This window comes from Aquarana catesbeiana, linkage group LG10 (genome assembly GCF_042186555.1).
Source record: "Aquarana catesbeiana isolate 2022-GZ linkage group LG10, ASM4218655v1, whole genome shotgun sequence".
Lineage (NCBI taxonomy): Eukaryota > Metazoa > Chordata > Amphibia > Anura > Ranidae > Aquarana > Aquarana catesbeiana.
Window position 1 is genome coordinate 158,886,386 of NC_133333.1, and position 13,703 is coordinate 158,900,088.

Consider the following 13,703-nt stretch of genomic DNA (forward strand, 5'->3'; position numbering starts at 1 on the left):
ACTTTATACAGTTTGACTAATTTATCTGATAGTCCATTTCATGCCTAAAATAGCTGGATTATTAGACCATGTTTGAATACCTTCCCCAGGGCTGAATTAGCCATTAATAAAATTATACCTGTGCTGATAAGCAGCCAAGGCAAAACTTGTTTGCTGTATAGCGCCAGTATTAATACAATAATACAGTAATACAGTAGCTTGTGTAACAGAAGTGGTCCTAGCAGAGGGGTGTTGTTTTGGATAGCAAAAGTTGTGTTCCTACAAATTCAAGTGATGAAAAATCCAACCTTGACCTTTACTTTTTCAATATTTTATAGAATAAGTCCATGCACATGGCTGAAACTACAAGTACCAGCATGCCTTATTTAGTTTATTGCAATGCATGTCTGATCACACCATTGTTAAAATAAGGGAATACAGGCTAGGGCTATGTACCCCTGGAATGTATTGCACGTGTCAATCTTTTCAGATCTAAGTAAACTTTTTCACTTATTTGAAACAAAGCAGGGATGTCTGCACCTGGGTAAGCTTTTCCCATATGTATCTCTTTGTGATAAATGACATATTTAATATGAATCCCACCACCGAGGTCATGCTTTTTGTAACACTATCACTCTGTATTTGAAGGTCATGCACCCGAGTTGTGTGCATTTCCCCCCCAGGTACATGCCTTTTACCTTTCATCAAAGCTTCAGCCCGGTGCTCGTGTTTCAAGGAAAATTTTATACGTGACATTTTAGAAACTTTTACATAGAACTGTTTATTAGGATAAATGCTTGTTATATTGAGATTCATCCCTAGTTTATAACAACATGATATTAAAGAGTTTACTCTATACTCTATATTAGTTGCCTGGTTGGCGTGCTGAGTTGACAATTTTGAGATACAACTTAAAAGAAAGCCCAGAATTTTTGACAGAAAAATGATAGTTGCCCAAAGATTTTAATACAGTTCAGCAGTGGGGCAACTCTGGAAAGATACATGCAGACATATTATATTGCCTGCTGCTACATTGCTACTGGTCCATCCATTTTGAAAGTACTCCGGTTGGAGTAGTCATCTCTTACTGTATATCTCATTGGCGTCAGCACTGCAAGATTCTCAGCAGAATTTCTACTAGTAGCAAATGTTTGCAGCGTTCTGCAATATATGAAGTAAACAATCTTGAAAGGTAAGACTCCCCTATGATGGATTTTGCTGAGAGCTGAGCAGCTTTTAGGGCTTATTCACACCAGAGTAGTTTGTTGTGGTTCGTTTATGTCTTGTTTCACAGAAAAAAGTTAGAGCAGCATGCCCATACATGTAAACATGCATGTTACCACAACACAGTGGTGTCAATGGGCCCTTACTGAAAAGATCCCCTTCCACACAAAGAACCAATTTTCCTTCAGTTGTATAGAATACCAACATGTCTTTTACAGTGATCTGAAAGTTATTAACTTATCATTTGGACAATTCATGTACCATATTCTCCCTTAATTGCCTTAAAGATTTGTTGGGCAAGGTATGTCTTTTTCCTGATGATACATAGGTGCGCAATAGGGTTGATATCCCTGGAGGTGTCTGTAACATGGGACATGATTTGGCATTGCTGGAGGATTGGCCAATGCAGTGGAAACTGCAGTTTAGTGTTTGTAAAAGTAAAAAAATGCACCTAGGGAAAAAAAATCCCTTGAGAGAGTACAACATTGGGGTTTCAGTGTTAGCCAGCACTACAGAAGAAAAAGATTTGGGGGTACCTATTTCAGATTATTGCAAAATGAGCAAACAGTGTGGTCAGGCAGTGGGAGAAGTGGATAGAATTCTAGGATGCATCACTAGAGGGACCACCAGCAGGAGGAAGGAGGTTCTGATTCCTCTATATAGATCTTTAGTGAGACCTCATTTAGAATACTGTGTCCAGTTCTGGAGACCTCACTTACAAAAAATATTAATAAAATAGAACGAGTCCATAGACAGGTAACAAAAATGGTGAAAGGTCTGAGGGATAAAACATATCGAGAGCGACTTCAGGAACTTAATATGTACATTCTGGAGGAAAGCAGGGAAATGGGGAGATATGACTGACACCTGTAAATACATCAAGGGCTAAATAGGGTTCAGGAGGGCAGTTTTTTTTAATATGACATCAAAATCATAAACACGGGGACATGACCTCAAACTTAGGCCCCTTTCACACATGCGGACAGTATGTCCGTATTTCATCCATCCGTTTTCGGATGAAATACGGACATACATGCATCCCTATGGGACAGCGGGTGTCAGCGGATGTACATCCGCTAACACCCGATGTCGTCCGCCTCCGCTCTCGTCCGATTCTGCGGACGGAAGAAAATCCTATTTTTCTATCCGTCTGCAGAGCGGATCGGAGGAACACGGACAGACGGTCCGTGTTCCTCCGATCCCCCATAGGAGAGAGCGGAGATCTGACAGGGCGGTCCCTGCACAGTGTGCGGGTCCCGCCCTGTCATCTGCTTGCTCAGCTGGGGAAAGCGGAGCGATCCCCGCTGAGCAGCGGATAAACACGGGGCGGATCAACACGGATCCGTCCCGTGTGAAAGGGGCCTAACTGGAGGAAAGTTCAAAATGAATTCTAGAAAGTATTATTTGGCTTCAAACATGCCTGGGACAAACATCGTTCTATACTCAGACAAAAAAAACAAAAAAACAAAACAAGAAACTGGCAGACTCGATGGACTTTTTCTGCCGTTACTTTTCTGTTTCTGAAAAATAAAATACATTCAACTTAGTTAATTTTTCCTTATATCTGAGGTGCCCTACTGTCCCTATTTTTTCATTTCCATTTTCTGCACTCTTTTCAGTGGCTGGGAAAAATTTTATCATGTCTAGTGATGTGTTCTCTTACTATTGGCTACAATAGACTTACTACGAGCTGCTAATGCTGTAAGAGTAGAAGTTAGTTCCTACACCTAGTATCTCAGGCCTATACTGTTACCGCAGAGAGCAGGTGCCCCAGTGTAGTAATGTCATGAGTCAAATAACCCTACCGGGAAGTAACAGTGGGATGCGAAGTCTGCTCAAACCTAGATATATGGAAATCTTGGTGATAGAAAGCTGTCGTTAGGGATGCTTGGTGACAGTTGTTTAAAATGCAGGAAAGAATTTGTTCCTCAGAAAACGTCATATTTAAAATTTTAAGAAGTGTCAATCCTTTGAAGTGTTCATTTGACTTTCTTTGGGGTCTCCGCAGAAATTCCTGCTCTCTCTAATGTCACAGGCCATTAAATACACCACAATCATTGACATCATCTGACAGCATGGAGTATGTCCCCTTACACCAGGAGGTATTGTCAGAAATTACATAGTCTGTCAAAGGTTCTTCTTGTGTTCACAGCAAACTGAAAGGCATTTGATTCCTCCTGAAAAATATCCTGGAACCAAAATACCAACTAAATGAGTGAGCTTTGTTGGTAATTGTCTGCTGATATTTCATCAAGTCTTTCTGAAAGTAATTACAGTTTTTTGAAGTTTATTATCATTAGGAAGAAAGGAAATGTTAAATACTTTTATATTATAGTCTGATTTCCTTTCGGAAGATAAACGACTTTCCCATTAACTTTCTGTCTCTGTGGGGCTCAAACAAGCTCTTGGCCCTGGAAAGTAGCCTGGCAAAGTCTCTTGGCGCAGATGCCGAGTTCCAGCAGTGTTAGCTTTGTGAACAAAGATTATTAAGCACTATAATGGGATATGATTACAAATAAAAACTGTGCCCAGTAATGATTCTAGTTTTGTACTTTGCACAATGAAACAAACACTTTGAAAATCACTTTGCAGTGATTTATGAAGATGTTCCAAGTGGAATCAGTTTCAAGTGTCTTTCAGCGAGGGTTTTTTGAAAAAACACATTGAATTAAAAGCGAACTACAAAAAGTGAGCTGGTTTTCAAAAGTTCAGAATAAAATTGACAAATCTTTGAAAAATTGTGGCAGACTGGGACAAACTTATTTTGGGAATTAGACTGTTTTGCTTTTTTTTTTTTTCTTTTTCTCTTGTTTTTCGATGGCATTTTCCAGTAGAATTCGTTGGGGGAATCGTGGATGATGGAATCTCAAAGTGCAAATCTAATGCAATCAGCATAGGCATACATGGGACAAACAATCTGATTCACAAAATGGCACAAAACGAAATGAAAACTGTAAACTATTTGGAATTTTTATAAATGGATTTCCTTGTTAAAGGATTTTTTTTTGTTTTTGCTGTAAATGTAGGAGCAGAAATTGAGAGCAATCACGGAATTGATGGAAACAACCATTTGTGACAAATCAAAACAGGAAATATCAGTCAGAATGCTTTTTCTTCATGTTTGAATATTTCTCTCTGCATATGATGTTTGTTTGACCTTTTTTTCTTTTTTTCTTTTTCGTATTGAACCATTTCATGACTGAGGTCAATTTACCTTTTCATGACCTAGCATGCCAGCATGCATGAAAATAGCTCTATGAGTAATTTATATACCTAAATAGTTTTTATATATTTTTAAGGACATTTAAGACTTTTATTTGGCATAATGTTTTAATAAAAACTCTGCTCTGTCTTTTTATATATTTTTTAAATGCACAAAAATGTGTTGCAAAATATTTATTTCTCATCCATTGATGAACATTCAGGTTATACTGTCACCTAAAGGAGGAGTAGACACTGGCAAACAAAATAAAGTAGGCCAGCCTTGGATATAACCCCTGCCATGACAGTATGCAGTCCCTTGTTCTTGTCCTTGGGTCTGTTGGGAGTTGTTTGCTGGGTTGTCCACCCCTCAGTTGTACTACTTCTGGACAATGCAAAGGTTCAAGGATTTCTGTTTCCCTCAATGGATGAGATACAATATAGGATTTTTGCTTTTAATACTGCTTTACTACAAAACTGCAGCATGCTTGTAGTAGGAGAAGTTATACCTGGGGCTGGCCTATAGTTTTTTGTTTGCCATTTGGACTCCCCTTCGACCCCTTTAATAATTATACAAGTGCTTAAAGTGGAATTTCACCCCTAAAAGAAAGTAGTTTTTTTTTTCCTCCACACCTAATCTAATATTTGTGGCACTTTGTTTGGGGGGGGGGGGGTGAGTACCCATTTCTGGCAGGTACCTACTCCCATTTCTGCTCTGCCCACAATGGAAGCACAGTTCACCCCCTCCCTGGCTGCAACCTCCTGGGACACATCCCAGGAGGCTGCAGATCCATTCACAAAGCGCAGCGCGACTCGTTCAAGTGCAGTGGGAAGTTGGCTGTGAAGCCCCAGGAGTCACAGCCGGCTTCCCACATCCAAGATGGAAGCACCCGGAACTCAAAGGCCGGTAAAGAACCAGCTCGGGTGAGGAAAGCGTTGGATCCCTGGGCAGGTAAGTGTCTTTTTATAAAAAATGTCAGCAGCTACAATATTTGTAGCAGCTGACTTTTCATTTTTTTTTACCAGCTAAAGAACCTCTTTAACAACAGGACATATACACAGCTAGGGAAAGCAAGCCAGAAACCATGCAAAAATATCTTTGGCTTGCAGCCATCAAAGATTTTCTGTAAATCCCCAGAAGCAGCTTCAAACGATTACATGAAAAAAGAAAGTATATATTTTTTTCGTTTTATTCAGTAATGCAAATCTCAAAAACTCTGTAAATATCTAATCAATCATTCTGCTGTCACCAATCATCTACAGCACACATCTGCTGTTCTGCTACTACCAGTATTCAAGCTTTATGAAAAATAAGATTCAAGTTTTTGATTGTTGATGTCATAAATTGGCAGCTATTGATTCTTCTTACATGGGGCCACTGGCCAATAGGTTGGTAATGCAGAGCTTCAGTGTCTGCCTTGAGAGCAGGTCAATAGCATCTGGCTTTGAAACAATCTGCCATTATTTGGCTTGCAGCCTTGCATAGATTAATAGATGTAGAATTAAATCCAGAGCCAGTATTTAAAGATCTTCATATTCCATATGGGGAAATGTGCTTTGAGCTTGCTTTATGATCACGTGCAGAGAGAATATTGATCCTCATGTTTAACTTTTCTTTGTGTGTTTATGGAGAGGTATTATTCATACCAAGATTATTTGATTATCCATATAAAACATTTGCAGCTGGGGTAATGGCTTGGTGCTTGGTAGTTAGAAGCTGCCAAGTTGTTCACCTGCAATACATATTTAGGGTGTAAATCACTAGGTGAGTAATTTGAACTGCTGATCATGAGCAGGGATGACCATTAAAAATGAGCTTCCCAAATTCCCATTACATTAATCCATAATATGCCATTTACCTTTATTGATCTTTTATTAAGGAAAAATTTACAAGGGCAACCAATTCTGCATTGGCTTTTTCTCCCCCGCTGTTCTTCTGTTGCATGTGCTGACCCATGTCAGGAGGCAGCTGTCTATTCCAGTATATTGCATTTGGCCCCCTGAAGATGCAGAGCCAAATTAATTCTGATTCTACTGGTGTTGTGGTGAAACCTCCTGCAACCGCAGCCTCCTGAGATATGCAATGTTGGCATCTCAGAAGGCTGCAGGAGGAAGTTTCAGGTCATTCACTCATATGTGAGAATAGTGGCAGGGGTGGGTCAATCAGAATTTTAAAAAAAGTAAAAAAAATAATTTTTTTTTAAATGTGCAGTGTTTGATGTTGTGAAAAGGGAGGATTGGGATGATGGAAAATGATTTCGCGAGCGATGGTCCACTGTAAGTAATCTTTGGGTGAAAGCACATGTCAAAACAATTAGAAGATTCAGAGATATACACAGCTAAAGTTATCAGCAAATCTCAACTTCCATTGTAACTGCTCCTACCACTAGAACCACCCCACTAATATCATAGGCAGCATGAATGACTAATAGGAAGGCTTGGGGGGGGGGGGTGTGGCTAAGCTCGGAATAGTAGAACTTTAGTTGCCTATGACTGTATCTATTGATCATTATGACATGTATTACCAATGGTAACACTTTATTTAAAAAAAATTCAACAAATGCTTAGTTAGTACAGGCCAGGAGCTCATGTGCAGCATAAGCGTAGGGACTACATGATGGGGTTTGTCCAGAGAGGCTATGGTCAGTTAGGGGTTAATTTAAGGTTTGGTCAATAGGAGGGGAATTAGAGGTATTATCTTATTGGAGGAGGTTAGGGTGGAGCAGGGTGGGGTCCTAGGGGTTCCTTGGTGGGAGGCGACCCTCCAAGCTTCAGATGGCCCAGGGGACAGCGCCGGACAGGATTTTCCCGCCCTCCCTACCCTTTGTTGATTATAGGCCATGGGTGGTTTTATTTTATTTCCGTTCTTTAGTGTTATTTGGTGGATGGAGATTGAAGGATGTCATAGCAGCAGGCAGAGGTCGTAGGGTTGCTATGGCCATTTAAACCCAGTCTGTATGTCTGGTCTGATTTATTTAATTAAGTAAAGCTTATTTAAATAAGGGTATTGGTTATATGGCATACAGCTGGTACTTGGGCAATACCCCAGGCATGGCTTGCTCAAATTTGTGACTGGTTTACTTTAAAGTGGAAGTTTAGGCTATTACTAACTAAGCTGAAACCTTCTACTGCCCCCTTCTTAATCCTATTCTAACTACCCTGTAAAAGGAAGATTCTTATACTTACCTATTCACAGACTTCTCCAGTGCGATCACATGATCTCCCCAAGCTTCTGGCTAGCTTAGTTAGTAATAGTCTGAACTTCTACTTTAAAGATATGTTAAGGAGGGCATCGCTTAGCCATCTTATATAGACCAGTCTTTCAACAACTTTTTTCAGTCATGGCACCCTTTAAAAGTATGCAAAATCCCATGGAACCCCAGTCTACAAAAACAGTCTCGCTGGATTAGAAAACCAGTCTTGATCACTGTTGTTCTACCAAGAGAAAATCAATGCCTCTAGTGTCTGCCTTGCTTCCTCTCCTATGCACCCTGCATTGAAATAAAATTGTTGTGACAGCAAGCATAATTAACCCTGCAAGCTTGAGCATTCTAAACATTTCTTACCTTGAGAATGACTACATTATAAATGTATGACCAATTTAAGGTTTAAGGTACTTAGGAGGAATGGTCTCTTATTTCCTTGTGACAAACTCCTGATGGTTACAAGACAGGGCCATATACCTCTTCTATATCTCTTTCAGATCCTCCTCATTACCCTTTTCTGGTCTTCAAGTAAGCTATGTCGCCTTTAAATTATCTACTCCCTATATCAAACACGGCTGTATAGAGTCCAAGCATATCACAATGTTCACTCTCCTGCGCTGTGCGGTAGGTCCCAACGTGTTATCGGACTCTTATCTTGGCATGTTATTATATGTGGATAATGCCCACCTTGCTGCCTTCCAAAGACTAGGTAAGTCCAAATAAACTTAAAGCATATAAGAACACAGAGGGTGTGTAGGCCTAGTGCATTATGCTCAATACATGTTTTTATTGAATAAAAAAAGAGGTGAAAATACTCACAAACCTGTACTTGTGTCATAGTAATATCAAATCATCAATCATCCATTTATGTCCATATGCGAAAATTCACAACACGTGTAGTCACATCGCCTAATGTGTTTCAAGGTTTCCCTCTTCTTTAGAGCCTTATTTAGCTGTCTCTTAGTGCTGACAAGGAACTTTTCAGTCAGGATCAGTGCTTCTCCATTTAGTGTTGCTGTATATAGCGTCCGTGTTCCTATATAGCTTCCTCCAAGGAAGCTATATACAGCAGCACTAAACAGAGAAGCACTGATCCTGACTGAAAAGTTCCTTGTCAACACTAATGCCCTGTACACACAGTCGGATTTTCCGACGGAAAATGTGTGATAGGACCCTTTTGTCAGAAATTCCGACCGTGTGTGGGCTCCATCACACATTTTCCATCGGAATTTCCAACACACAAAGTTTGAGAGCTTGCTATAAAATTTTCCGACAACAAAATCCGTTGTCGGAAATTCCGATCGTATGTACACAAATCCGACGCACAAAGTGCCACGCATGCTCAGAATAAATTAAGAGACAAAAGCTATTGGCTACTGCCCCGTTTATAGTCCCGACGTACGTGTTTTACGTCACTGCGTTCAGAACGATCGGATTTTCCGACAACTTTGTGTGACCGTGTGTATGAAAAACAAGTTTGAGCCAACATCCGTCAGAAAAAATCCATGGATTTTGTTGTCGGAATGTCCGATCAATGTCCGACCGTGTGTACAGGGCATAAGAGACATCTAAACAAGGCTCTGAAGAAGAGGGAAACCTTGAAATGCGTTAGCCAATGTGACTACAAATGTTGTGATTTTTTCACATATGGACATAAGCTGATGATTTTATGATAATGCTATGACACAAGTACTGGTTTGTGTGTATATTCACCTCTTTTTTATTCAATAAAAACATATATTGAGGATAATGCGCTAGGCCTATGAACCCATTATGTTCTTCTATGCTTATGGCTGTATAGAGTGCAGGGGTCAAATATGTAACATACAGAATGAAGGGGCCAGAAGTGTATAACATACATAATGCAGGGGAAAAGTTATGTACAGAGTGCAGTGGTCAGGAGTAAAACTTATGTTCATAGTGCAGAGGTCAGGAGTAAACGTAACATACATCCCAGCAAACAGAGTTCATTGGTCAGGCATATATACGTTCTAGCCCTTGGCTAGTGAACAACACCCAAAATGATTCATTTTACCTTCTTTATTCATAGCACAGCAGTACTCTCTTTGAGACCTTTCAAGAACACATCTATACATACTGTACATACACTCACATACATACACACGCTCAAACCCACATATATATATATATATATATATACTCACATACATGCACTCACATGTATACATACATACACACACACATGCATACACTCACATGTATACATACATATACACTCACATGTATACATATATACACACACACACACACATACATACACTCACATGCATACATATATACAGTACACACAAACATACAGTATCTCATAAAAGTGAGTACACCCCTCACATTTTTGTAAATATTTTATTATATCTTTTCATGTGACAACACTGAAGAATTGACACTTTGCTACAATGTAAAGTAGTAAGTGTACAGCTTGTATAATAGTGTAAATTTGTTGTCCCCTCAAAATAACTCAACACAAAGCCATTAATGCCTAAACCGCTGGCAACAAATGTGAGTACACCCCTAAGTGAAAATGTCCAAATTGGGCAAAATTAGCCATTTTCCCTCCCATGTGTCATGTGATTCATTAGTGTTACAAGGTCTCAGGTGTGACTGGGGAGCAGGTGTGTTAAATTTGGTGTTATCGCTCTCAGTCTCTCATACTGGTCACTGGAAGTTCAACATGGCACCTCATGTCAAAGATCTCTCTGAGGATCTGAAAAAAAGAATTGTTGCTCTACATAAAGATGGCCTAGGCTAGAAGATTGCCAAGACCCTGAAACTGAGCTGCAGCACGGTGGCCAAGACCATACAGTGGTTTAACAGGACAGGTTCCACTCAGAACAGGCTTGGCCACGGTCGACCAAAGAAGTTGAGTGCACATGCTCAGTGTCATATCCAGAGGTTGTCTTTGGTAAATAGACGTATGAGTGCTGCCAGCATTGCTGCAGAGGTTAAAGGGGTGGGGGGTCTACCTGTCAGTTCTCAGACCATACGCCACACACTGCATCAAATTGGTCTGCATGGCTGTCATCCCAGAAGGAAGCCTCTTCTAAAGATGATGCACAAGAAAGCCTGCAGTTTGCTGAAGACAAGCAGACTAAGGACATGGATTACTAGAACCATGTCTTGTGATCTGATGAGACCAAGGTAAACTTATTTGGTTCAGATGGTGTAAAGCATGTGTGGCGGCAACCAGGTGAGGAGTACAAAGACAAGTGTGTCTTGCCTACAGTCAAGCATGGTGGTGGGAGTGTCATGGTCTGGGGCTGCATGAGTGCTGCCGGCACTGGAGAGCTACAGTTCATTGAGGAACCATGAATGCCAACATGTACTGTGACATACTGAAGCCGAGCATGAACCCCCCCTTCGGAGACTGGGCCGCAGGGCAGTGTTCCAGCATGATAACAACCCCAAACACACCTGCAAGACGACCACTGCCTTGCTAAAGAAGCTGAGGGTAAAGGTGATGGACTGGCCAAGCATGTCCCCAGTCCTAAACCCTATTGAGCATCTGTGGGGCATCCTCAAATGGAAGGTGGAGGAGAGCAAGGTCTCTAACATCCACCAGCTCTGTGATGTCGTCATGGAGGAGTGGAAGAGGACTCCAGTAGCAAACTGTGAACCTCTGGTGAACTCCCTCCCAGTGCTGGAAAATAATGGCAGCCACACAAAATGTATACACTTTTGGCCCAATTTGGACATTTTCACTTAGGGGTGTACTCACTTTTGTTGCCAGCCGTTTAGACATTAATGGCTGTGTGTTGAGTTATTTTGAGGGGACAGCAAATTTACACTGTTATACAGGCTGTACACTCACTACTTTACATTGTAGCAAAGTGTCATTTCTTCAGTGTCATGAAAAGATATAATAAAATATTTACAAAAATGTGAGGGGTGTACTTATTATTGTGAGATACTGTATATACACTCACATCACATATACAGTATATAGCCTTATGACAAACCACAGATTTACTGTACCTGCCTGACCCAGGCATCTTCTCTGTTTAACTGACTTTCATTTTCAAATTCAAAATAAACCTCCTAAAACTTTACTGCCAGTGTAAGGTTTGTGGCGGGCGGCACACCCACTGCCGGGTGCAATATGTGTTTACACAGTACTGCATGGTGGAGGTTGGGAGGTGGAACAGGTCAAAACTCAGAGGGCAGCATTCCCCCACCCCCTTGTCCCTGTTCTGGGTTTGATTGGCAGACAAATGTTGTGGCTCTGTCCATTACTGCTGTCTAAATCTAGCTCCCACTCTGTGCTGACATACAGTTCTGTACTTCTCTGACTCCACTCTGTAATCTAACCTTTCTCACCTGGGATGCTGCGGCACCTTTGACAAACCTAGACAGCACCTCGGTTGAAAAAGGCTGGCATAGACCATCTCCATATTTCACTCATTATGCTTGCTTTAAAGAATCACTCCACCCATCAATGCAAATTCAGTGTTTGGTAGATTTCGTAGATAGCATACAACAAGCTTTGGGGCATATTTATAAAGCAGTGAATGTAACATTTACCAAACATTCACTGCAGGCGTACCTTCTTGATGCAAGTGTTTTTAACTACAGTGAGTGATTCACCGTGAGTCACAATTCAAAAACAGTGAGGCTGTACAGGGCTCCGCCCACACCTGCGCATCATTCATTCACGGAGTTCTGTGAATGAGTGAACTACAACTACCGTCTGTCACTGCAGTAGACATGTTGTAGTTCTTAATGAACTGCAAGGGTGCTGGTGTTCATTCATCTTCCTTGACTTCAGTAACTGTATGCCGTAAGAAAGGTATAGGCAGACAGCTGTACTAAGTGTCTGCAGGAGTCTGACATTGCATCCGCAATGCTCTGCAAGCTCCTTAAGCCGTGTACACGATCAGATTTGTCGACGGGAAATGTATGATGACAGGCTGTTGGTGGAAAATCCGACCGTGTGTATGCTCCATCGGACAATTTTTGTCGGATTTTCCACGGACAAATGTTGGATGGCAGACTTTAAAATTTTCCGTGGACAAATGTCTGTTGTCGTATTTACCAAGCGTGTGTACACAAGTCCATCAGACAAAAGTCCAAAGTACAAACACGCATGCTCGGAAGCAAGGACGAGCCAGAAGTGGTCGGTCTTGTAAACTAGCATTCGTAATGGAGAATTAACATTCGTGACGTGGCAAATTATGAAATCTCGAAATGCAGCGCACATTCTCTTCTTTAATGGGATAATAATGAAGCTGCTTTGCTGGTGATACTGATGGAGTTATTGCAAAGGCTTTTTTTTTCTAGTGATATCAATAATAATATTATTATGCTTGTTTTTTGGGGGGTTTTTTGGTGCAAGTTACCACAACACCATTATCCCATAGTTTTTAAGATCAAAGATACAACTATGTTGGTGTCCCTTGTTAATTTTACATTGTATTTTTTAAAATGTAACTGCCTACTCCCAAACTGTCATTTGAAGTAAAACACATAGCCAAGTATTATTCTCCACATTTTTTTTATTGTGCATTAAAAAAAGAAAACAAATAAAATCAGACATGCTATCTGCCAATAGAACCTAAACAAAAAGTGCATTCTATGCATCCAAAAATATAGAAAATATACCAAATCAAATCATTAGTCAACCAAAAAATAAAATAAAAACCTAATGCATGTGTCCTGCTTCTTAATATAGGGGGTCAACAATGCCAAGAGTTGGTGAAAGCAGGGGTCCGTCATCCGGAGATAATTCCGAAAATCATCTGGATTATTCTCCTGGAGCTCCCGCAGCAAAGGCATATGACATAATTGGTCACGATTAATAAAGCAACTCATTTTTGGTCCAAGAAATCCTCCTCCTCCTGTTCCTGGACTGGACTTGGGTCAAAGCAATATCTCCAAGGCCAATAATAAATAACACGTTATCTCCTCCGATTCCGCAACATGGCTGGTTGACGAACAGCCGTTCAGAAACGAACTGAAAAGCGCAAAATAAAAAGCGCGAATCAACACTCACCAAACTTCTACTAATATGAAAGCAGAAGGAGCCCAAAGGGTGGCGCTAAAGACCTTAAAAACCACGTAGTACATCACTACGTTCGTGTT

At 40.7% G+C, this 13,703-nt stretch overlaps 1 protein-coding gene across 1 annotated transcript in view; it reads left to right on the forward strand.

The window, feature by feature from the left end:
* Window positions 1–13,703, forward strand: part of NTF4 (neurotrophin 4) — a 178,747-nt gene that overhangs the window by 114,384 nt on the left and 50,660 nt on the right. The gene's annotated exons all lie outside the window — the stretch shown is intronic.